Consider the following 26,783-nt stretch of genomic DNA (forward strand, 5'->3'; position numbering starts at 1 on the left):
TGAGTTTGTAGCTAAATTCTGAGACCAACTGCTTTAATGTTAGGAATTTTGTTCAAAAATAGCATCTATTGATAAAATAAATACTTCTTCGTTCATGAAAAAATATCTCATTTGCTATTTTTGGATGCTCTCGATTTAAAGTCTCATTTTTTTTAATTTTTATTTTAGGTAAATGGATACCGTCATTCCATTAACTTATTACATTTATATTTTATTATAAAATTAATATATAAAAATAGAATTTATATTTAATTAACTTATTATTATTTTTTTTATAAAGTTAAATAATTTTTTAAAACTCGTGTTGAGTGAGAATGATATTATAAATGATGGATGAAAGGTGTACTGGTAAACGAACAGATGTTTTAAATAAAAGTATAAAAGTTCTGGGTAGTATGGTGAAGGTGGTGAGATTTATATGATTAATAGCATATGGTTAAGATTCCACTGTCACACCACCCACCTTCCCTTTTCAAACTATTAACGTGTCACCCACTTCCACCATCAACTAATCGTGATACACTAATTTTTCTAAATAAATTAAAACAAAATTGATCACAATCGACCATACCAGGTCCAGCACATCAACAGAATTTATCCATAATTACTTTGATGATCAATCCGAATAAATTTCACCTAAGAATCGAATATTTCCACAATCCATATTAAATGCAAATATTTCATTCGTAACATATTTTTTCAATAATTACTATCACCCTCACTAAATTAATACAATATGCATTAATAAAAATAAAAATATTATCAAAATTTAACGACATTTGAAATTATAGCAATGTTTATAGCTAACAAAAGTAATTAAATTTAAATACGGCTAGCGTAATCCCCACATTTGTCTCGCCACCTCTCTATTTCTCGTTCATCTCCACCTCCATATTCCTACGACTCTTTCCCTTCCCTTCAGTTTCCCCCAAAACCCAAAACACCAATCCCTAAAAAAAAAAAAAAAAAATTGGTTTCGATCGGGGACGACATTATACACAATGGCGCCCCGTCTCTGAGCTGTTTCCGGCGCCGATCCGATCACGATCGCGACAGCGAGAAGGCGGCGACGGTGGACGTGGCGGCGGAGGAGCAGCGCAGAGGCGGTGCGGTGCTGGTGGAGCTTTTCTCGTCGCAGGGGTGCGCGAGCTCGCCGGAGGCGGAGCTGCTGTTCTCGCGGCTGGGGCGGGGCGACTTCGCGGTGGAGGCGCCGCTGATTCTGCTGGCGTATCACGTCGACATTTGGGATTATATGGGGTGGAAGGATCCCTTCGGATCGAGCCAATGGACCGTGCGCCAAAAGGCCTACGTGGAGTCCCTTCACCTCGACACGATGTTCACCCCCAAATCGTTGTTCAGGGTCACGCGCAGTGTATCGCCAATGATGAGGAGGCTATGCTCTCCTGCATCGCCTCTGCCCCAAGATTCCCTGCTCCAACCTTCCAGGTTTGAAATTCAATTCAATCGCAGTCAATTCTACCTCTCAAGAATCCCATTGTTATTGTCAACCTTGCTCTATTGATATGAATTACTCTATTAATTATGATTAAGATCAAATAGTATCAAGCATCAAACTACACTCTTCCACTTCAATTTAGGTATTCCGTCCATTTCACTAATTTTGGATTGACATTTGATCACTAATCTTCATTATCAGAAGGTGTTTCATTAATTGTATATTAGAGGATATTAATTGTGCCTAAATCTAGAAATTTGTCATTTTAATATTCCCTCGTCTCTCACTAATTGACACGTTTAATTTGGCACATATTTTAAGAAATATATTGGAAAGCGAGTGGAAAAAGTTAGTGAGATGTGAATCTTACTTATATTGCTACTTAGTCCCAAAATATGAGTGACATGGTGTGGGCACATATTTTAAGAAATGTAAATAAATTGAGTTGAAGTTAATATGAGTGACATGGTGTGGGCATATATTTTAAGAAATGTAAATAAAATAGAGTTGAATATAAGTTAGTGGCCTATGAGTCCCACTTATTTATATTAGTTGTATAATAAAATGTGAGTGAAATAAGTTGGTAGAGTGTGAAACCTACTTACCATTTTTGTTAAAATTGAAATGTGACTCTTATTGTGGGACAGATGAAATAGTAAAATGTGAATCTTATTATGGGACGAAAGTAGTACATTTATAAAAATGTGAGTGAATTGAATTAGTCATGGAATGTAGGGTTCTTACCAAAAGTAGTACGGTACTTAAAAAATAAGGTGTCAATTAATCGGGGATAGATGAAAAAGTAAATTGGTGTCAATTAATGGAGGACGGAGGGTTTATGTATTTGAATATGGTTTAGTGTTAAGTCATGGTGATGATGCAATGAATTAACAACTTCAGGCGAGTTTCGAGAAGCCAACACTGGAGACATTGCAAGTGACACTAACAGGGGCTCTGCGATCAAAGGTGGATCATGAAGGTGTGAATGTCATGGTTGCTCTCTACGAGTCCGGCATGGTCACCGACTGCTACGAGGCGTCAACAAGGGCCGCGTCCTCGCCAACGACTACATCGTCCGACGCCTCGACAAGCTCTGCTCCGTCAAAGACATATCCGCCAGGAAAACTCTCGCGGGGACCCTCAATTTTTCTCTTTGGGAAGGCTTCAATGCTGCCAAATGTGGGCTTGCCCTATTCGTCGAAGCCCCGTCTCATCGCATTCTTGGCTCGCAGAGATTTAAGTTGCCGGAGAAGCTTTGAGATTTACCTTTTTTTTTTGGATTATTGCGAGATTGTCGATTCTAAATGATGAAATGAAATGCACGCACAGATATGTGTAATGTATGTTCTTGGATTGAGAGTTGGTATTGTATTTTGCAAAGACAATATCTATCTATGCCAAGCTTTGTGGGGTGCTGTTTGTCTAGGGTTTTGCATGGATGGTGGTTAGATTGCTTTCATACTATTAGTTTCTAACTCTATTTTATCTTATTTTTCTAAATACAGGAACAAGTTTAAAGATATGTATTTCCATCTTTTGGGAGTGGTTATTCTAACTATTCCTTATTTGGTTAATTTCTATACAAAATGATTGCAAAATTTCCAAAGTATTGCTTCATAAGAAAGAGGTTTTTTATAATGTCGTTTGGGAGTGGGAGAGGAAAGAAGAAGACATACATTACACATTATACGCTACAACATTTATTTTTCAAGAAGATTTAGGATTAATGTAAGGCTTTATGTTTATATAACAATTCGTGCTTATTGCGTAAGAATGGAAATTTTAATTTCTGCCAACACTAGAAGATATTTACATGAAACAAACACAGGGACCAAACCTATTACATACATTTTATCTCACATACAATTACATAGCCATTATTTTACTTTTACCCTACGCATTGAGAACTTCCTCAGTCGTGCACAACTTCCACCGGACAGAAAAATCGATCAGACATCAAATGAAAATTAGCAAAAATCACATCAGTCTACTGCTTCAACTTGCTGCCTAGCAAGATATTTCTCCCTTTGTTCTTTCTGAGAGAGATAGATGAGCAGAAGAGTTAGAAGGGATTCTACAGCCTTGTGATACATGGAACTTTTTTCATGGTGATATGGCAACATAAGTATACAATAACAACTCACCCATTCGTCTATAACAAGACCTTCCCCCTATCACTTTTGGACCTGCATCTGCTGGGGCTTTTTGCGGGTCTCTGTTGCAGCATCAGCCTCAGCCAATTGGCGCTTTAGCTTATCAAGTGCCTATATCATGCATAATGTCATGGTCTTAAACAACGGAAAGATAACAAGGCTTTCATTTATTAATGCTTACAGGATTGGGGCGCTCTGGATCTAGGAAAACCACCTGCATCACACGGGTCAACTATCACTTCATCCCTTTGCTCTTCAAACTGCACAAAAATCTCAAATTGCAAGTTAAAAGATCTAGGATTTGCCAATGCTACAGATTAAACTGAACTTATGCAAATAAATTGAGAAAACTAGCCAAATATGAGACGAGGGGGGTTTTTAATGCACTAGACAGTTAGTGATACTCCTAAGTGCAATATTATAACCCTACTAGATAAAAGAATACATTTGCATTTTATGGTCTCTCATCTGTTAAACCTAAGTGCTTAGCTAAATTAACCTTCCAGACAAACTGCACCACCTCTGATTGAAAGATTTGGTTTTTGGTTCAATGTATGTATATGGTTGTTTGCATGAATTCGTGTTGTAATGAAATCTCTAATCATGTAAGTTGTAACTTGTAACACCCAATTCCACTTTGAGTTTTTTAATCACCATGGACCATGATGTAAACTGGAGTCCTTTGAAGTTTGAACTCCACCCCTTAAAATTAAATCTTCACAATGAAACACAATATTAGTACTACATCACAAAATGTAATGATACCCATAGTACTACATCACAAAATGTAATGATACCCATAGTACTACATCACAAAATGTAATGATACTATAAGACTTACCAGTTCAGGCACATAATCTATTCCTTGTTTCACCTTAAGACTCATGATTTTGAACTTAACTTTGCGCTTCTGATTCTTTTCATTGTTTTCAGGAAGTCCATAAACTTGAATACTGCCACGGAAAATTTATCTTAGATACAAGTATCAAGTTGCACAAGGAAACCATAAAAAAGCTTTTCTGCTCTTTCAATTCCAATTGAAATTGATATTGTCCACCTATATAGCAATGAAGGACCACAAAAGTTACCAGTAGCTATTAGGCCTTCTCCAGGAGCAAGGATGCCTCCAGGCGTCGCATATAACAACTTTTGGTGCAGTAGTTTGAAACTAATGGAGAAAAAAGAGTTTGTCAAGCCACTTTTACATCATTAGATCACACACAGATATTGCATATCATTGACATTCAGAGGCCAACACGAACACGATGAGTATGCGATGCCAACGCAATAAAGTAAATACGAGTATTGAAAAGGGTTTGATAATCTTATTTCAGACGAAATGAACTAAATAACTAAGCAATATGCAAGCCGTATCTCATCCAACAATAGCACAATCGACACTAAATTTTACGGAATTTCAAGTAAAATTGGAATGATCAAAACCAGGCCAAAATTACCTTGAAAGCAACGTGAGACTTGCTGGAATTCTTAATCCGAACAGCGCTCCTCCCCTGCTTCCCCGGTTCGTCTTCAGCATTCAAATTAGTTCAATTAGAGTTAAACAGAGAGAGAATAACGGAAACCGCGAATCAATCAATCAAATCAAAACAAAATTCTCATTCAAAATCAAACTTGAGAAGTGAAACAGAGTCAACCGCAACTCACGGGGGAAGAAAGTTTGCTGGAAGGATCGAGGCGGAGCCTCCGCCGCCCAGGGATGAGCGATCTGGCGACAGAGGAGACCGTAGAGGAGGAGCGGGCGTTGGCCGAGGCGACGCCGTTTTGGTGACTATTATGATGATTCTGCGACTGAGGTTGAAGATTCTGAGTGGAAGATGGAGAAGGAGGAGACGCCGATGAGCGCCAGAGAGGGCAAATCAGCCACTTGTTGTGGCGACGGTCAGCTATCGCCATTCGCGACAAAAACCACCGCAATTCGCCAACGGATTACGTTTCGAGTTCCGATTTTGGGGTGTGGAATATTAGTTGACTCAATTGCAGAGTTGTGTTTGTTTGTAGAAAAGTCAATACAATGAGAGCATTTATATATTATACGCGTCTCAATATTGTTTCAATTTAATTTCTATAATCAAGCCAATTATGCTAAAAGTCGTTTAATCATTCGCAACATTTTAAGAAGTCTTAAGATTATATAAATGTTGATAAAGATTCAACTAACCCCTTTTCTAAATATACCTATTTTTCTGAAATTATAATATAACAATAATCTATCGTATGAGACCATTATCAGCTTATCACCATGTGGGGTCTTAACTTTGATATTTAAATTTTAAGCGATGTCTAATTGTGATGCATTTATTATGGAGTATTAATTTTTAACTAAGAATAAAACTTTTGGGCAGTGGTTATGAGATTTGTCACTTTGGCATTAAATAGTGTGCACAAAATAACTATTTTTAGAATAATTTGTTGAATTCACTTGATGGTCGGAATTTAATAATTTCTGATCTAATAATGCTAGTTGCATTTAAATTAGCATCCGATCAAAAAAAACACAGCTACAAGTATTTATATTTTTAGGTGAAATAGTGACATTGATATAGTACTACAAAGAGATGAAATAGAAATGAGTGTATTTTTGAGGTGGACGCGCAAGTTCGGACGTCAAATGCGTGTTCAAAAACGTTTTATTGAGAGTTGGCATCCGCTCAGACTCACGCGTTTGTTTTTTAGCCGCAATTATTTTTAAATACGATTAAATTGAAATTTCCTACAATCCAAGAGGCTTGAAATATTTGGCTTTTTATGGTGTGTGTTATGAGTTATGACTTTTATTAAAGTGAAAACAGTAGCTTGATTTTGTTACATACTTTTTATGGTGTATACTCCTTAGAGTATCCACGATAGAAATAGATCAGGCCAGCTTATTCTTTCTTTCTCTCAATACGTCACAGAAGCTAAAAATTCACTGTCACATTAGATTTAGGCAAACATAGCAACGCAATAAAAATAATTAAAAAAAATTACATTTACGGAATTAAATTTACGATTAAATTGCGGAATTAAATTTACGAGACATATACGGAAAATTCATTAATTGCATTAAAAAAATTACATTCATTTAAAAAATAAATTACAAAATAAAAAAAAAACTACCCCTGCACATAGCCTTCCGTGCCCACAACTCTTCAATTATATCCTTTTAGAGTTGAATATGAGCATCCACTTGGCGCATGTCGGCATATTCCCGAGGCGGCCGACTTCATCGAGAGGTATCCCATGTCGTACGCTAGGGGTGGCCGTTCGTGGCTTGGATCGGCTCATCGTCATTGGCCAACTAGTCGTTGTACGCCTTCGTCTTCGACGATCATGTTGTGCATGATAATGCAGACGTACATTATTTGGGAAACGCATTTGACATCCCACAAACGCGTTGGGATCCTTAATTGCCGCCCATCGAAACGGGAGCATACCAAATGCGCGCTCCACATCTGCGCGACTCCTATCGTTCGCAAAGTAGGCCTTCTTGTCATCTCGCCGCGGCCGATGTCTTCACAAAGACAGGCCACCTAGGGTATATCTCATCCGCCAAGTAGTAGCCCATATCATGCCTAGGCCGTTGGCCACAAATGAGACGGCCGGACCGATGCCCCGACACTTCTCGTTGAAGAGGCGGACGAGTTGAACGTTGGGGGTCGTTGTTCGACCCGCTACCCCAAAATACGCATACCGATCCACAACCGTAATCGCCTACGGCCTCGAGGATCATCGTGGGATTCTTGACTTGTAGCCGGTCGTGTAGGTCCCCTTCCGGAAAGCGACGCTTCTTCCACTCCCAATGCATACATCTATGCCTTGCTAACATCTCTGGGAACCCATGCCGCTCCTCGTGCATCCGCACGATTCCGACAATCTTAGGGGAGGGCTTCGAAGGTACTCACCGAAAATTTGAATCACGCCCGACGTAAAAACTTGACATTGCGGAGAAGTCGTCTCACCGATGTGAGGGACTCATCCCACATGTCCGCCGCGCCCCCGCAGCCAACCGCCCGATTGCCGCCGTGCACTTTTGGATAGGGTGTGGCGGCGCATGCCGCATCGTGCCAAGCGTAAATAAAGATATCGACGCCTCCAAAGCGTAAACGATACGCATAAACAACCCCCGCACATTCTAAAACGCCCGAACATGGTTACTAGAAACCGCGGGTCCGGCGAAGTAGTGTCATATAGGGGCTGATGTGCAGCTACGTGATCCCGATCAATCACCGCTCGGCGGTGGACAACCAGGAGGGCGAGGGACCGCCTGCTTCCACCCTTCGCATGTACCGCTCCATCTCGCGGTTCATGTAGGCCTCCATAGCCGTTGGAGATTTAGGGATTACAAGAAGGAATACGAAGAACCGAACGAAAATTACAACGGAAAATTTGAAACTAATGAACGTAAAAGGAAATAGCCGAGTCGAGGAGGCCTCTTTCCGCAAGACGAGATACGCCGTAGTGCTCTTCGGATTGGCGTTCGTCCCCAAAGATAAAACGGCTACGCTTCGATGAAGCAAGACCGCTATCGCAGAGCTCCGGCGAACTCGGATGGAGGAGAGTAGCTTGAGTCAGAAGAACAATGCAGAGGAGAAGAGAGTGTATGATGCGAGTGTATTCTAGTTTTCCGATGTAGAGAATGCTAGAATGGCTATCATTTATAGGCTCCCCACGCAGGGGTCAACGACCATAATGGCCGTCATTAATGGTAGACCGTAACGATTCGGCCCCCAAACCAACGGGGGGCGTTACGTGCTGAGCAAAGAGAGGAAAAGTCAAAGTTTCAGATTCTTTCCCGATGTGGACTATCACGTGGCCCACGTTGGCTTAAGCGTCACCCCTTGGGGTGGCATCAGCATTGACGTGGGAAACGGTGGTGGTCTAAAAGAACTAGCCCCCACTAGACTTGGGCTGGCCCGTTTTAGGCCGCCCAACCCCACGACCGGGGCCCCAAAGAACCCCAAAAAGACCACCCAAGACCAATTTCGAGACCCAGTGGGGAAGGAAAAGGGGCAAGGAAAAGGGCAAGAGGGGCGGGCACGGTCGGCCCAATTCCAAGACCCAAGTCAAGTCAAGGACAAGGAAAAGGGCACGGACCCACCCGGGGCCAGGGCCCGGACCCGGCGGGGCTGGAGCTCGGGGCGCCGGCAAAAGGGGCCCCGGGGCGCGCGCGTGGGGGCCTCAGGGGCCCATGGCCCCTTATAATTATTACATGTAATAATCCTTCTTATTAAATACTAGTTTAATAAGGTTAAAACTTTCAAGGGGGTTAATTTTTTCTCTTAATTGTTCCTAATCTCTCCCCAAAAGCTCATTAAGTTTGCTTTTTTGCACAACTTTAAATAATTATTTCCCCTTTTCAGGGAATCGGTTTGAGAAAATAAATATCCCACGGTCATCCCCCGAACGTAGATCAAGCTATATCATTTAATTTTACAAAATTAAATGTCTCGTTAAAAATTTATAATTGGTTAAAGTCCTTTGGGCCCAGGGCGTAGATTCCAACAACCCCCCCGCTGGGGGAAATAGAAAATGCAAAATGCGAGACACAAGCTCCCCTCGAGAGGTTTTAAACCCTTAAGGATAGGTATTTTTAGCTTTGAACCTTCCATAGCCCAACGCCATCGGATACAGGGCGGCCTAGAAAGGGACCCTTTAATAGCCCCCACGGCGTCCAGAAAACAAGGGTGTTAAAAACGAAACACCTCGGCCTCCCCGTTCTCCGTTTTGTTGCCCTTTTGGGGCCCTTTGGGAACACCACTTTGGTTCAAAGTTTTAATTTAAAGGGGCCCCACACTTCACCCCATATGTGATTTCTTTCAAGTATCTTCCCCTACTCGGTCTCTTTGAGAACTAATCCCCAAGATCATAGAAATCATTAAAAGAAATAGCTTACCCTCACCCGGAATTTTTCAAACACTCTCTTTTTTCTCTAGGGAATAGATATCGTGATTTTTCCCCCCCGAACTCTCAAAAACATTTTTCCCCTTTAAACCCAAGTTCTTAGGATCTCCGGTCATCATGGTTGGGTTACCACCAGGGCAGTTCTTTTGGTGGTTTAAACCCATTCCCTCACAGCAACTTATTTCGATCAGGGTTTTTAACCCCCTTTGGTTGCGGACCCGCTAGATTATCTATTGCTTAAATAGTCAATGGTAATCCATTTTGTTGTGATCAAATGTCTTCCCGGTATTATGTCGTGGGCAAAATGTGTCGAGATTTCCCCAGATTATAAAAACCTTTTTGCCCCCCCAAAATAGCGGGGCTATCGGGTGAATAAATGGACGGGGCTTGCCCCAAACCCTGGAATATCCTCGGGAAGTTCTTAAGCCATTGGCCCTTTTCCCCGGGTTTTATCTAAAGCTAGGGTTCCTGATTCCATAGTTGAGAAAATTTTACTACTTTTTTTGGTTTTCCCGGGGGCCCCCCCCAATAGAAAAGGGCGTATCCACTTGTTGAAAGTGAGTCCTTATTTCGGATATCCAATTGCACCCGGTCCCCTTAAAATACGGGGTATCTCGAAAAGTGAGCCCGTGATTTTGAGTATGTTTTAGATATCTAAAAACCCTTCGGGCTCTCGTCTCTTTGCTTGGTTTACTGTGTAGCGACTCAACTTGTTCACGGCACGGGCAATGCCCGGTCGAGTGCAATTAGTTAAGTACAAAATTGCCCCCAATGACGTGCATATTCTTCTTTGCCGGGTTCGCCCTTGTTTTTTTTAGTAAACATTAGTTCAATTAGTCTTAATCGGCCCGCCCACCCAAAAAGGCATTAAAATTTCTTCAATATTTTCCAACATAATGAGATTGGGTTAAGATGATTCCATCGGATGTTCTTAAATTTTCTTTCCCAAAAGTTTAAACCCACCCGGCCTGAACCCCTTTTAACCCTTTTCCCCGAAAAATTCCCGAAAAAAGTTTTCTCTTTAAAAATTTGCCCCTTTTTTTTGTCCCGGTTAAAAACCCCTTGGGGAAAGTGTTTTTCCCCTTTGGGTGGTGGCTGTCATCAACGTAGAGACACACTATAACGTACCCATTATTAGTGCTCTTAATATAGACACATTTGTCACACTCGTTGATTTTAAACCCATTTGATAACATAAATTATCAAACTTAAGTGTCATTTTGAGGCCCCCTTTTTTAAACCCCCGTAGAGGGATTTAAACCCGGGTTTTGAAATACCTTTTCTTTGTCGGGGATTTTAAAAACCCTTTGGGTTTTGTTCCATATAGATTTCATCCTCTAGTTCCCATTTAAAAACGGTCTTAACATCCATTTGATGAATCTAAATTGTGAAAATGCACCCCGTCGAAACCCTTCGGATAGATGTAACCCTCGTTCTTTGAATAGGTATTAAAAAGGGTCATGTCCTTTTTTTGTTTAAAACCCTTTAAAACCAAAGCGGGCTTTATACTTATCCTTGTTCCATGACCTTAAATTTTCTTTTAGCGCCCATTTGAAACCCTAAAGGTTTGGCACCTTCGGGCAAATAAACCAACACCCAGTGGGGTTTTTAGCAAAATTGAATAAATTTCCCCTTTTGAGCCCTCTCAATGTAACCCCGGGCCCCCAAATTTATTTTTAAATTTGGCTTTGGGTCTTCATCCAACAAAAAAACGTGTAGTGGACCAAACGTTTTTGGTTTTCCCGACCCTACCCGTCTTTAGTTTTTGTCACTTGGATCATCCTCACCTTTTGCGTTTTAGGCTCAAAAATGCGGTTTTTAGAACTAGTGGCCTCATCTTAAATTTCCCTTATCTCAAATTGATTGGGATTTCTTCTTTGTCCTTGCAAGGAAATGTTTTTTTAAAATACGGCATTCCTTGACTCGATTGTTTTCCCCTTGTTTGTTTTTGTTTCCCGGACTTGTGAACAACAAATCTATATCCTCTTTTAAGTCATACCCCAATGAAAATCAATCAAAATTTTTGGGGCCCAAAATTGTAACTTCTTTGGGGAGAACCACCCCTTTTCCCAAACCCCCACACTTTGGGTATTTGTGGGATGGTTTCTCCCCAATTCATAAGGAGTGATATCTTTTTTTTGGTGGAATTTTTTTTAAAGGATAAAATTAAATTTGTCAAAATAGCCTCCCCACAAATTTCAGGGTAATCACGAAACTTAGTAGTAACCATTCATCATCTCTTTTGATTGGGGTTTTCCCTTCCTTTACACCATTTGATTTGGGGATATGGGGCGGTTTTTATGAAAATTATACCAACTTATAATCCTCGGGAGGCACCTCTCCCCCCTCTATCATTTAATGCTTTGATTTTCAACCAAAATTATTCTCCCCCTTCTTCCCATAATTTTTTAAAAGCTTGTTTTCTTCAAACTTTCTTCTTAAAGATAAATATGGTAACTCAAACATCTATAAAAGTGATAAAGTACTTTTTTCCCCCTCTAGTTTGCACCATCCTTTTTAAAACATAAAATCTGTTTTTGGGGAAATTTAAATTTAAGGGTTTTTTTTGTTCCCAACAGGGGAACATTTAAATTGTCATTTTGCCTCAAAGGCCCTATTTCACATTTGTCTTGGGGACATCAAATTTTTTAAAAAAAAACTAAAATTTTCTAATCTTTTTTTACTTTTTAATTTCCCCTTTCCCAAACACAATGCCCAAAAATTTTAAAAACTGGCAAATAAGAGGGAAATAGTGCTTTATTATTATTGTTGGAAAACTTTTGGGAAAAAAAAGGGATAACTAAACAAAGGTTCTCCCGGGTTTTATAACCTTTTTCAGGGACTTCCCAAAAATTTTACAAGACAAACCTATAGACTGAATCGTTTTTAAAACCCCCTTTTCTGTTTTTGATCCCGACCTTGGTTCTTTCGGGTGTCCGGGACATGTATTAAACCTTCAATGTGATTGGGGACTCCCGATGTCATCATGAGTATCCCCCCCGGGGTCGAGGCCTCGGACGTGCTTGATTCCCCTTTGATCTTCCTTTAAAAGGTGTAGGAAAACCCTTGGGTCCCCCGGGGCAAAAAAAGGCGGATTTTTGGGTGTCGAAAGTACCCCCCGCCCCTTTTTGTCCCGCAATGTTTACTTCTTAATGGCCCCCACACGAGGTCATCTTCATTCCCGGTCCGGAAATCTTTCCCCCCCCAAGAAGTGGGCCCTTCTTCTTCCCTTTGGGTCTTTTGGGAAGTGCCAAATTTTTTACCTTTAACCTCGCCTTCAAATTTCTTTTGGGTACCCTTTTTCCCTTTTTCTTTCGTTTGGGGGGGGGCGTTTGTTGGAGGGTTACCCCTCCAACCAAATTTGGCTTTGGCGTCAAGTGGGCTAAAACCCCTTTGCCTTTTTATCGATCTTGCGCCCTCAGCGATACCCCTTCTGCGATCCGTCTTTTAAAACTTTGTCTTCTTTTGCGGCGAGATGGGGCTTGAAGTCCTTCCAACCCCAAAGGAAACTTCTCAATGAGTATCCCCCCCAAAGTTGTCGGGCAAATTCATCCCTTCACCAGTCGTGGATGATCATTTGGAACTTTTTGAACTTGTTCCGCGGCCGGTTAAGTCGGCCAATTTTTTTTAGTCCTGAACTTGGATATTTTGACTGTTAATTCACCGGCGTGTCTCCTTTTCTTCTTTTCAGGCTTTCCCATCTCTTTTGATGTGGTTTTTAAAGGGGAATATCTTGACAAACTTCATTAATGCCAGAATAAAATTTTTTCAAAGATAATCCCCTTTTCGGGCCCTCCCTTTATGTCCCCCATGACCTCCACTTGTCTCTTTATCCCTTGCGCCGGGGCTGGTTCTCCGTGGGGAAATTGGCGATGCCCCAAAGTTGTCAAGTAGAACAAACATCTTTTGGTAAACCCCTTGGGAAAAATTACTCCCCGAACTTAGGTGGTTTTTTTTGGGGGTCATTGCTTGGGGCCCCGGTGGGGCCCTTTGGGCCTTTGGGAAAGGGAAACCAAAATTTCCCTTGCCCCGAAGGAGCCAACAACATGGTTGGGCATAGAGCCCCCACCATTTTATGTTGGGGGAAACCCCCATGGTCAGACCAGATCCCCAAGGAACCGGTACCCCTGTTGGTTGAAGGCCCCAACCTCGATCCCTTGAAAAGGGTCCCAAGGAACCACTAAAAGTGGAACCAACCCACCCCTAAGGATGATCCAAAATTTGGGCCCCCCAAAAGGGGTTTAAACCCCCCTGACAAGGTAACGAAGAGGTGGGCCCGGGGGGAGGGACCATTGTGGGGATTGGTCCGGTGTTGCCATGGTGGGGGGGAGATGATGGCGGGGGTGGTAGGGGGATTGGTTGGGCGGCGGTGTTGGATTCATCGACATCTCCGGCCAAAAAGGGGATTATAGTTTGAAAGGTTTAGGTTCGGTTTGGTCCAGGGTCCCCCTTTAAAAGCAAATTATCTGGGCTTTGGTTTTTGGAGATTTTGGGATTACAGAAGGGGAAAACAAAAAGAACTGAAACGAAAATTACAGCGGAAAATTGAAACTAATGGTAGTAAAAAAGGGAAAAAGCCGAGTCGAAAGGGGGCCTCTTTCCCAAAAGGCCCAATCATACGGGATGCTCTTTGGATTGGCGTTTTGTAAAGATAAAACAAAATGCCCGATAAAAAACCGGCACCTTCGTAAACTAAAACCGGGCCCCCATGGAGGAAAAGGGCAGCCAGGGAAAAACAATTGGGAGGGGGAATAGAGTGTATGATGCGAGTGTATTCTAGTTTTTTGATGTAGAGAATGCTAGAATGGCCCAGCCTATTTATGGGGTGATCCCTTTCGAAGGGGCCCAAAGGCCCTTTGGGCCCTCATTAATGGTTTCCGAAGGTGTGGTTCGGGCCCTTCGGGGTTACGTCTTTGGGGAAAAAAGAAGGGTCTGGCTTCTAGATTCATTCCGACGTGGTATCACGTGTCGGCCCGTTGGGTTCCTCATCGGCCAGGAAACGGTGGTGGTCCCAAAAAGAACTAGACCCCTAGACTTGGGCTAAGCCCGCCGCCAGGCCCGGGACCAAGCCCCACCGAGACCCAAGAAAAACCCCCCAAAACCCCCAAAACGGTGCCCAAAATCCAAAGGGCAAGGACAAGGGGAAAAGGGGACGGGCACGAGCACGGGGCACGGGCGCGGGCGCTGGCGGGGCCGGGCTGCGGCTCCGGCCGCCGGCCCCGGCGGGGGGGGGGCGGCGCGCGTGGGGCGCGTGTGAAAAAAACTTTCCTTAGTCCCCTATAATTATTACATGTAATAATCCTTTTTATTAAATAATCTTTGTTTAATAAGGTTGAAACTTTCAATGTGTGGTAAATTTAAATCTCTTTTATTTTCCCTTTTCCCCGCCTTTCTTAAATTTGCAATTTTTTCACAACTTTAAATAATTATTTCTCATTCAAAGGGAAATTTGGGTTTGAGAAAATAAATATACCCCCGGTCATCTACTCCAGAGATCGGCGGTATTCATTTTTAAATTTTTTAAAAATTAAATGCCGTTAAAAAAATTTTAATTTGGTCAAAGTCCATTGGCCGGGCATAGATTCCAATAATAGCCTCGTTTAAATGCAATTGGGACTCCCCCATCCCCACCACTACCACACCACCACCATTCCCCGCGTTCTTTCCCTTCGATGTTGCTCGTACGGGAAAATTTTGAGAGAAAACTCGTTAAAAAAAAGTGGTCCCCAAAAGAAAATGAAACTAAAATTTGCGTATATAGATTTTCAAAAAAAAAATTTAAAAAAAGAAAATTGGCGTTGGCCGTCGGCACGCCACAATGGCGGCCCGCGCCCTCTTCGGCTGGGCCCCACCCCGATTTTTCCCCGGTCGCCGGCCCCCCGGCTTTCCTTTTAACCCCGGTAGCCGGCCGCGAATCGGCAAACGGCCGTGGATCTCTTAAATTGAAAATAGAGGCTTGATTTTGTTACATCTCTTAACAGGGAAAAGGGTTTTTTCCCCCAAAAAATCCCTCCTACAGTCCTACTAATAGATAGAACTAATTTTGCATATCAATGGTCATCGCTAAATGGTAGTAGAAAATTGACAAAATGATTTGCTCAAATATTCCAAAAAAATATCCAGAGGCACGTTAAACTGAAAATTGTCCCTCAAAATTTAACCATGAATGATCATACAAAGGGCATCAAATTTAACTAGGGGATGGTCCAAATTAGGTGGCAGAATCTCTATTTTAATATATATTCAAGCGGAGAGGTAAAATTGAAAATGAAACAACACGGAATATATGTATTTGAATATTGATTGTGAATATGTTGATTGTATGTTATAGATATTTTGATTCTAAGTTATGGTTGTGTTGACTGTATTAATTTTACATCAAACTTCACAATCAATATAGTGTAGAAAATTGACAAAATGATTTGCTCAAATATTACAAAAATATATCCAGAGGCACGTTAAACTGAAAATTGTCCCTCAAAATCCATTTAGAATATATTGAAATTTCAATCTGAATATGTTATAAAGCCAATCAGCATATATTAGATATCCAGTTAGCATATAGTAGAAACTGAATCAGTATGTATTAGAAATTCCACCAACATATATTACAAAATCAATCAATATATTAGTCTCGTGTCCAATAATAGATGACAAGAAATTTTAGTAGATATATTTTGTGTGTTAAATGGAGAGAAGAAATAATATATTAATTTAATGTGAGAGGAAATTTTTTCAATATAAAAAGTATAACATGTTTTATGGGAAAAAAAAATGTGACATCTATTATGGGGCGGTGGAAATATATTACAAACTTAATTAGCATATTGTAAAACCTCAATGAATATCGAGGAAGAGTAATAGGAATATATTTATTAGTAGTTTTCCACTTTTCCTTATATAAATGGCACGTGATGTTAGAGTTTGTATAAAGTAAAAAACATGTTTTGGAATGAATGTACATGTAATAAACTCTTTACTTATTTTTAATCATATTTATGAGAATGAATATTTTTTTTCAATGTGTTTTATAGGATATGCAAAATGAGTCTAAAACTCCATACTTGAAAAAGTGAGGGCGTTCATAGTAGGCAGCTTTTGGGTTCTTAGAAGGAAACAATTTCACAACTTTTGACCATCTATCGTGAAAGGTTGCGACGGTCAATATTTCCTTACCTTAGAAAATGATAACGTTAATGGGGTATAGCCTGAATGATTTCAACTATGAGATAAGTTTTTATGCTATTTTGAAAGACAAGATCTTGTCGATCGTTTCTTAACCATTGTTGACATAACATTGTACAATAAAATTTGAGAACTACTTTGACTCATCAAATAGTGAGGATCTTTAGATTCCAAGAATCTTGTATGGGTAGTGATCATTATTATCTAGGAGGTGCTAGTAGTGTTATTGCAATGCAACATGTGCTAGGAGAGTGCAGTTGATAATATCCTCAAGGTGTTTAGGAGGTTTTATTCGAACCTGGCCAATATGGAATTTATTTCATGAATAAAAAGGAATTTCTAAACGGGTCTCTTGGGAAAATATATGTAGATAGCGAGACTCGAATATTATATGGGTATTTCTATCTTCAACACGGAAAATGATATATTTAAGAGGAAATGCCAAATTACTCATAAATTTGGTTTGGAGGGACGATCTATTATATATTTAATGGATGATACTAATATTTAAGTTTTTAGCAAATTAAATCAAGGAACCAGCTAAAATTTTGGCCCAAGTCCAGTCCATCCTAGATTCCCTGATCGCCAACAAATGACTTCATATAAAAAGGGGGCAAGCCTAAAAAAAAGAGAGAGAGTTGAGCGCGATCACGCCTCTCTCTCCCTCCCGAGATTTTTTTAAAAATTTCTAGGGTTTTTCCCTAGGTTTCTCTGTTTCAATTCTTGTCCCAGCTTGAGGAATTGATAAATTTTGCCTTTTGAAGGTCAATTTTTAGTCGAGGGGCAGATCGAGAAGACCCATGATTGAGGATCAAGTTTATACGACAAAATTAAAGTAATGACTGAATTCAGTTCATGAACTCTACGGCACGTTGTATATGATTAAATGCATGAATTGATTTATTATATGAGCAAACAATCATCTAGAATAGATATTCCGCTGCGATTCCGACAAATAATACATTGTATGAGAAACCCAAGCATAATACAATATATTAAAAAAATTCTATGGGAAAAATCAATTTAACGATTACTAAATGTTACACCTGATAGAGTGGGGAAATTTTTATATTTATTCGTTTTTTTTGGCATTGATTTTATATTCTTGTTCTTATTTTTCTTTTTTTCAAAAATTCATTTTCACTTAATCTTAATTGGATTTACTGTGCTTATTCCCACCATCAATCACCGATAAAAAATTATAAATAGGTTTATTACATATTTAAGATAATAGGTAAATTTAGTGAGAATGAATATAGTGAAAAATGAGAAATGTAGTAAAAAATTAGTGAAAAACACGTAAATAATGAATAAGAGATAAATAAATAAATAAATAAGTAGTATAGTAAGGAACTAAAATTGAACCGTGCAATCATTCAGTAATATGTCGACCAAAAATTTATTATATGATCGAAATCGTGAAAAAATTAAATACAATGGTATCTATCGTAGTGATGTGTATGTTTTACTCAACTTTAAAGTATCCCTTATTAGAAATACGACAAAGAAAAAAATTAAAAAAAATAAGATAAGAGACTTTAAAATTCCACAAACTATTTCCTTTAAAAGGCCCCATCGTGCAGATCTTCTTTCGGAATAAATTTAATTCAACTATATTATTATTGCATTCTATTTGGCAATTAATAAACTTTAATTACTAATTAATACTAAAAACATTTAATTAAACTATAATTCATTGTGAATTTCTAATTAACTAATGCTGTCGATGTGGACTGTCGTTTATGTTAGCATCATACAAAGTACTCACGTTCGATGATTGTAGAATCCACCATCAACACATAATGCTTCCTTCATTCCTTCATCTCTCTATAGTAGAGGCGTTTCATTTTGAGCATTCATTTTGAAAAATTATACTCACTCGATAAGGAAAGATTAATGGTTAATTTTTCTTGGCTTATTTTGCAAAAAAAATAATAAATAGGTAAAGTTGAAAGAGAGTAAAATAAGAGAAAGAAAGAATAATGTAGGTAAGACCGTTCTCTCATTATTATATAACTCTTCCGGCTACCTTGCTAGCATTTTGTGTATTTTCTGCGAAAATAAGTATGAAAAAAAAAAAAGAAATGGGGCAATTTTTTAGCGAGACGGCAGAAAAATACATGCTTGATTAAAGTGAAGAGAATAAAGTAAAAGATATATTGATAAAAGTTATATCTATAATATTTTAGGCTTTTATTTTCTTTTCTCTACATTTTTAACCCATTTATTATATCTTTCATTTTTAAAACGCGTTATGAAAATGAAATGAATCTACTGCGTCAGAACGGAGGAGTAGTATTTGGTTCTAAGAAAATGTCAATTATTGCAGATGAGGCTTTCTAAATAAATGACTAAAAGTAGTATTTAATTTGTGGATGAGGCTAATTTAAGTATGGTGAAAAAGATATTGGTCGGTTGGTTAATGATTGGTGTGAGTTAGTTAGGTGGTAGGAATTAATTAGGTATTTAATGAAATTCGACAGCTGATACACTTATTCATTGCTTGGTTAGTCAAATAATAATATGGCGCGGCTTTGTAGTAGTAGTATTTGATAAATGGCCAACTTAGTTGGTAAAATTGAAATATTGAATAAAACTTTTGTTCCTACTCAATATGACACAATGACGAAAATATTCAATTCTTTTATCTACTGCTATAATTATGAAAGAGGACAACATATAATTTATTGGGACACACTTCCATACGCGTAGAGTGAAATTACATTATTGCAATGACATTGATTAGAAACCATTTATTGGGCCTGATAAGACGGGCTGATATATTTTTGTGTTGGGTTTTAGTAGGCTAAAAACTTAAGTTGGAGTGAGTGTAGATTTATAGTGTAGTACTCCTAGAGACGAAATCTAAATACGAATTCTATATATTGTACTACAAAGGTTGGGTGGTCCACTGACCCTCAGAATCTTGCATCCGACTGGGTAATTTGGCCAAGTTGTCCACCTGGCCAGGTGGGTCATGCCGATTCTAGTTTTTACTCATTTTAAAGCTAATTTTTGATCTTTTATGTTTATTTCTCATTCTTAGTATAAATAGACTTTTGTGCCTCAATTGTAATAGTATTAGTTTAGATGAATGATATTTGTAAGATATTTTGAGCAAACTCTCTCCTTTTAGGGATTTATCCAGATGAAAGATATTTTGTTAACGTGTAAGTAGCTCTATGTCACTAAAAAATATAAAATGAGATAGGTAATTAGGCTTTAGTTGTATGGGGGAATCAATCTCATTTTTTTTTATTTTTGAGAAAAAATAACTATTTTTAGGTTTACACTCCAAACCTAAACCAAAAAACTTTTTCAAATTTTGAGGAAAAAAGAACATAATATAGAGAAAATTCGTTTAAATTTGAGTTTAGTGTAAATAGTTGAAGTAAAATCGTATTTGGCCGGTGACATTTACCAAAATAAATTTAATTTTAGTTTAAATGATCGGAGACGTTCTTAGAGATGGAAAATAAACTCAAAATAGAACTACGGATTGAAAAATTGCAGAAAAGAAAGAGAGAAACTATTAATGATCTGAACGAATGCATAAAATATATATTAAGACTTATAATCTAATAATTGTGAAATCAGAGAGATGGTGGATATTAATTTATACTATCTGAAAACAGCTTGTTCAGCATGAACTTTTAGTGGACCAACAACTGAAGCCCATAAATTGAGAGCCACAATTTGGGGGCTATATTGGACATTGAATTATTGGACATTTCTTTGGAATATATTTTGAGATATTTACATATATTACATGTGTCTAGAGGAGATACACAGGCTGACAATGACCAAGAGAGATACGACCACCGTGACCAAGAGGAGATACGAGCCACCAAGGAACCACGGGGCGAGGCGCCCCTGAGTTGGTCCAATAGCAACAGCTGTAGGCCTAGCCGAGCAAACCCCAGGCCCAAAGGTCAAAGTCCGCCCTCTCGAAACGCTATCAAGATTATGTTCCCCGCTAGTCTGTAGTTTATTTTATTTTGTCTATTGACTAGAAAATGCAATGAAGAGTCAAACATATAATTTATAGGCTCTCTTTTGGGTTTTCTTGATTGATTATTTCTCAAACAATAAAGAGGCGAACCAGTCCTAGGGTCGGTCTTTAGCTTTAGAAATAGTAGATACTTTTGATATTTTTTTGCCAATCAATCAATACAAGTTACCCTTTATTACTTCACGCGTTTCAATTTTGCCGCTAAATCCTAACCAACAGAAACCCTAGAACCGATTGACGGGATATCTGCAACGTCCGACCCTCGATTGCCGAGCTCTCGGCACGATCACCCCCAATAGGGTAGTATCTTATCATATTTCATAATTTTTTTCTTAATGAACAACATAATATTTTTAGTATACTGTTTATAATTTTTTACAATATTACACATAATTTAATTAACCCACTCCTAATAACAAGGATATAGTATGTTTTTTGGCGACAAGTAGAGGAATTTTGTGTGCTTAGTTTAAGTTATGGCTCTACACATTGCTTCTATTTGTGTGATTCTAATTACCACCTATTTTGTCGATTGTCCGGATGAATCGAGCATGTTCGTTGTCTACTCAGTTTCCCCGAAAATTGCTTACACTTTTGTAAAAGTAATAATTAGTAGTATAATGTATTACTGAAATTAATTGTGTTTATAATATGAGTATTCTATATTATATATTTGAGCCTTTTGAGGCATGACTTCTCAACAATTTTTAATTTATAATCTCGATACTGATTTATAGTATTTTGTTTTGAACCAAACTTTAATTAAATTTTACTCCCTCAATTTTCCATTTATTGACAACGTTTATTTGACATGGATTTTTAAGAAATGTAGTGAAAGCGTGAAAAAAATTAACTTAGCGGGTGGATTCTAACTTTAATATATTAATTTTATAATAAAATGTGATTGAAATATAGCAGGTGATTCTACTTTAATATATTAATTTTTATAATAAAATGTGATTGAAATGAGTTAGTGAAATATAAATTTTATTACTAAAAGTTTAAAAAAATAATACTAATATATATAAGAGTGTCAATTAATTAAAAACAGAAAAAAAAAAAATATTGGTGTAAGATAATGGGGATAGAAGTACTTATCTTGATAACAATTAGCGTTGGTAAAATGTTGAATTTTAGATTGTCCAACTCAACAGAAAATGTCGTTCATGTCCACATCATTACATACAATTGTCATCAATATTCTTGTATGATGATTCACATATTTTAAGATGAAAATTATGTTTATCGTTCATTTTGATGTAAATGATTGATCCTTATTTTTAATGAAGGGGAATGTAAAACATGATTAGTCTCATTTTAATCGAACGGAAAGATATTATTTAATTAGATTGTGATATTTTCTTTAACAATGTTAAGTATTTTTAAACATTATTTTTTGTTAAGTCTAAAAACGAAGAATCAACATCTTGCTTATCAACCAAGTCATCTGTTTAGGTTAAGAGGCGAAAAAAATAATTGAGTTGAAATCGAAATTGTTCTCAAGGTTTAATTAGGACATAAACAAGAAATAAATCGAGTTTTGACTATAAATTAAAAAACCTGTAAATTCAGATTATACAGTATAAAAGAATTTAAATTAAAGTTGATGAAATTTCTGGTTAGAGTCGAAAAAATTAATTGAGTTGAAGTGAAATTGTTCCCAAATTTGTCGAATCCATCCATCAAATTACCGATGAGGTTGTTTTTGTGAAGAGATCTCCTTTCGTTCGTTTATTAATAGAAGCATTTCGTTGTTAATAGAGGCAATCTATTTGATTTCGTTCGTTATTAATAAAACATTCGTTGTTAATAGGGAAATCTATTTGACATGGAGTTTAAGTGCGTTAAATGGTCAGTAAGAAAAAATAAGAAGAATAAAGTAAGAAAATGAGAGAGAGAAAATGAAAGGGAAAATTCCGTAAAATTAAAAATAATTTCAATTAATTAAAAAATTTCACAAAATAGAGAAACAACTGTATATAGGAGTACATTATATGTTTTGAGAATCTCACATCATTCACCATTAATATGAAATCAATAATAGTAACATTTTAATTGTTGTGTAACAATCACGCATTACATTTTCACTGATTAGGATTATCATTACCGAAATTCATAAAAAAAAAGTAAAATAATCAAAAGCAGCTATTATCAGACCTATAATTCTAAACAAAGCCAAAAATCGCAAAACCCTCGCCGTCGCAACCACCGATCAGAATCTGACGGTGGTCGGACCCCAGCAGCTCAGATCCATCACCTTTTTCACGCTGCTCTCTCCTCTCCGCCCTCTCCTGAAGCCCCAACATATTCCCCGCCGGCGCACGAGAGCCAGAGGGCGCCCCCGCCGCCGAGGCCGGCGAAACAACGTGCTTATGATAGTAGGTCTGCACTCTGGATTTAGCGCGCTGCTCGACGGATCTGATCACGTAATTCCATCTGCAAACGCCTAATTGATCTTTCCAGGCCTCCACCGCTCCGATGCTCGCCGCAATCGCCCAGCCACCTCTTGTTGCTGAACTCATTTTGATTTCTCTGTTAATCGATTTAATAATAGTGAGATTTCAAAAGGGAATTCGAGAATTGCAATTGAATTACTGTGAGGTGTGTGGTGTGGCGTATATATAGGCTCAACGAAGTTGGGGATTTACTGTGAAGCCCAAATTTGGAATTAATTAAAAATAGGGGTATATTTAATGAAAGCAAAGCAGCTGTTTTACGTTATTTTTCTGTGTATTTGTTGCCTTACGGTTTTAGACTGCCTTTTTTTACCACAAGTTTACCAAATCGCTTGTTTTTATTTCAAAACAAGCTGATTCTATGATCATTAATTAATTCATAAATTCTGTTTAATTTATTTCTTTGAATATATAAATATATATTTGAGTTAGGCATCCCTAAATTTTTATAAGCCATTTAAAATAATCGTTCAACATATTAATTTACAAATTGCAGGACTAAAAAGATTGTAGTGTACAAGGATGTTTTTACTTAATTTTGAAATTCAAACGATTAAGTCGATCTCATTTCTAAATTAAATAAATTCACAATTTAAAATTATTTGAACCTTTTAAATATACATTATATATTTATATGGTAGCAATATTATTTTATTAAAGCCACTGACTCGATACTGCAATACCATGAACTGCATCCACGGTCTATTTAAAGCTTGTTTACTGCAATACAAACTCTAAATTTTACCTGTTACAAATTATAATCTGGATCATTAGAATATATCAATAGATGATGAAATAATAGTAGTAATAAAAAAATGTCGATACGATTAATCAGTTGATCTTGTTGACATTTTTGTTCTTATTATTCGTCATCATTGATATTTTAACAGTCCGGTCATGTTTGAACTTTATTTAATATACATAATTGCATTTTATCACTACTCTATAGATTATTGTAGATATTTATATAGAAGAAAATTTACCTAATAGAATGTCATAGGTATTATCTTCTCAACGCGTATAAAATATTATCTCTTAAAATCCTAGTGTTATTACCTAAGTGTATCATCACTGCCGTGGTATAGTAGTGGAATCGTTTTATCATTTTAGTAAAAATCAAAGCGTATCTTTTCACTTACTTTACTCGCTTTTATTTTATTATCCTTTATTTCTCTATCTTTTCATTTCTATTTTATACTTAAATTTATTTAACTCACTTAAATTTATTTAACTCACTTGATATAATTTTTTATTAAATTGCATGCTAAGAAAATGCTTCCACTATCGGAAACGAAGAAAGTAGTATGTATGAAAATCAATAAACATTAATTATTAAAGAAGCTGTTGCATGTAATTCAGACCGCACAGATGTCCTCTGCATGTATTTTCAGTTCAGACCGCATAACAGCACTTTTTGTATTACAATCAACTATGGATTAAGTCCTAAGTGTCAGTCTTTCTTGGAAGTTGAGGTAAAGTCTCAAATTTGGAACAGTAGTAGGATATTCTTAGACACCTCTCCTGGGAATCTATTACTAGTATAATAAATTGCAAATATATATCACTTAATTAATTGATTATTGTTTCGATAGATTTAACTAGTTTTGCACTTATATTTTTGATTATTTAATTTTAGAATAGCAATGCATTTTTTCCAATTTACATAAGGTAAATATTACTCATAGTCCTTTAAAAATCGACAAATGTGTATATAGCGTGAATTTTAATGTAAAATTAGTATAGGAAGAAATTTTATATAAAAAAATAAAGACAGAGGAGAAAGGAAAGAAAAATGAGTGAATATAGTGTTAGTGGTGTTGGGCAGCGTTATTAGTGGTATACGTTTGTTAACATTTAGATTTCGTCTACTTTTGTCGCACCCAATCCCCTCGACATAACTACTTATGATAAATAAATTCAAATTGTAAAATAAGTAAATAGCGTGTGAATATGGCTCTGCAATATTATATAATTTAAAGAACTAAATTTATCAAGTACGTATTTAAGCGGCTACAAGGTAGTGAGACCCTCTCACCACTCTATATATTATCTGTTTATTCTACATTGCAAAAATGACGAGGAGGAGAAGATTGTCCAAAATGTGTCGGCTACCGACCCAGATAACTTATGATGAGTTTGTATAACACCTGGCATGAAACATCACTGATATCTTATTCTGAAAATATTAGTGGTTTATATGGCTGTGACTTCGATAGCCTTATAAACCTTACCTTCAATTTTCACACACAAATATCAAGCACATTCTTTCACCAAAATATATCATGATAATAAATGTCATAATCAATTTAATATTCATATGCATATGTAAATTCTTTATTATTATTAATCCCGAGTTTGATATCTGTAGAAATTTAATTATATATGGCCACGAAGGTCGCTTTTAATTATTTGACCTTTCCACGAAGGCCCCTCTTTGCACATTTTCTTTGACCCTTAGGTCCTTTATCGTGTGAATATGACCCAGAGTAGAGCTAAAATGGTAGCATCAACATCTGCAGGGATTCATTTCAAAATTAAATAAATTCATAAGTACAATTTAAAATTAGTTGAACACCTCCTAAAATCTCGTGCCAATCCCCCAAATATGACATCTACTTTGGGACGGAGGGAGTACTTAATTTGCCCAACTTCAGTTAATATATTTTTGCGTATAAAAAAATGCTTCCACTAATGCTCGAAACAGAAAGTACTCCCTCAGATCCCATAAAAGGCAAGCGCTTTCATTTGTAGTTTGTCCATAAAAAGATGTCATATTTTCCTTTTTGAAAAAAGTTCTCTCTCACATAAATATAAAAATTATATTCTATATAGATTATAAACAAAATAAAGCATATTTAAATTTCATTCCATCCCACAAGCTATGACATTTTTTGTGGGGCAGAGAAAATGGTATATATGAAAATCAATAAATACATTAATTATTAAGAGAAGTTGTTGCATGTAATTCGGACGCACGAGATGTCCCTCTGCATGTATTTTTGATTCAGGCTATACTTGTGCTCTTGAGAGGGACGGCCCAAAATGAAAAAATTTGCCTATTTTTTGTGGATGTGTAGGAGTAGAGATAAAAGAACTACATCCCTGCTAAAAGATGAAAAATTTATTATCGCATAGGATTTTAGGAGTTGTTGGTTAATAGGTTTAATTGAAGAGAGTAAGTGGATGTAAGTATTAAATGAAGAGTGAAAGAGAGTTGAATATTTAATTAGAGAGAAAAAAGTGGTAGAATGTATTATTAGTTAAGGAGAGAAAGTTTAAATAAATGTGTCATTATTTGGAATGACTAAAAATGAAAGTGTGTAAATGTAGGTGGGACAAATGGAGTAGTAATTTTAAATAACGATATATTTTCAATTTAAACACAGAGCAAACATAATAAGATAGCGTACACAACTATTTACACTAAACTCAAACTCAATTTACTTCAATAATTTACCTGGAGTTGAAACTCATTTTAAATGTCGCATCAAGTGTAACTTTTTTTTTTTTTTCACTCCCGACCGTTTTCATGAGCTGAAACTTAAAGAAAGGTCCCTATTTATCTTTTTTTTACTTATAAAATATGAAAACGTGCTTTAAGTTTATTTTGTATAAACCTA

General features: G+C 37.2%; 2 pseudogenes; one reads left to right on the plus strand and one right to left on the minus strand.

Moving 5' to 3' along the window:
- The first annotated feature begins 333 nt into the window (after positions 1 to 333).
- On the plus strand, positions 334 to 2,881 carry LOC125200214 (annotated as a pseudogene).
- A 749-nt stretch (positions 2,882 to 3,630) lies between these two features.
- LOC125200215 lies at positions 3,631 to 5,523 on the minus strand (annotated as a pseudogene).
- Between the last annotated feature and the right edge of the window lie 21,260 nt (positions 5,524 to 26,783).

This window comes from Salvia hispanica, unplaced genomic scaffold, assembly GCF_023119035.1.
Source record: "Salvia hispanica cultivar TCC Black 2014 unplaced genomic scaffold, UniMelb_Shisp_WGS_1.0 HiC_scaffold_845, whole genome shotgun sequence".
Classification (NCBI taxonomy): domain Eukaryota; kingdom Viridiplantae; phylum Streptophyta; class Magnoliopsida; order Lamiales; family Lamiaceae; genus Salvia; species Salvia hispanica.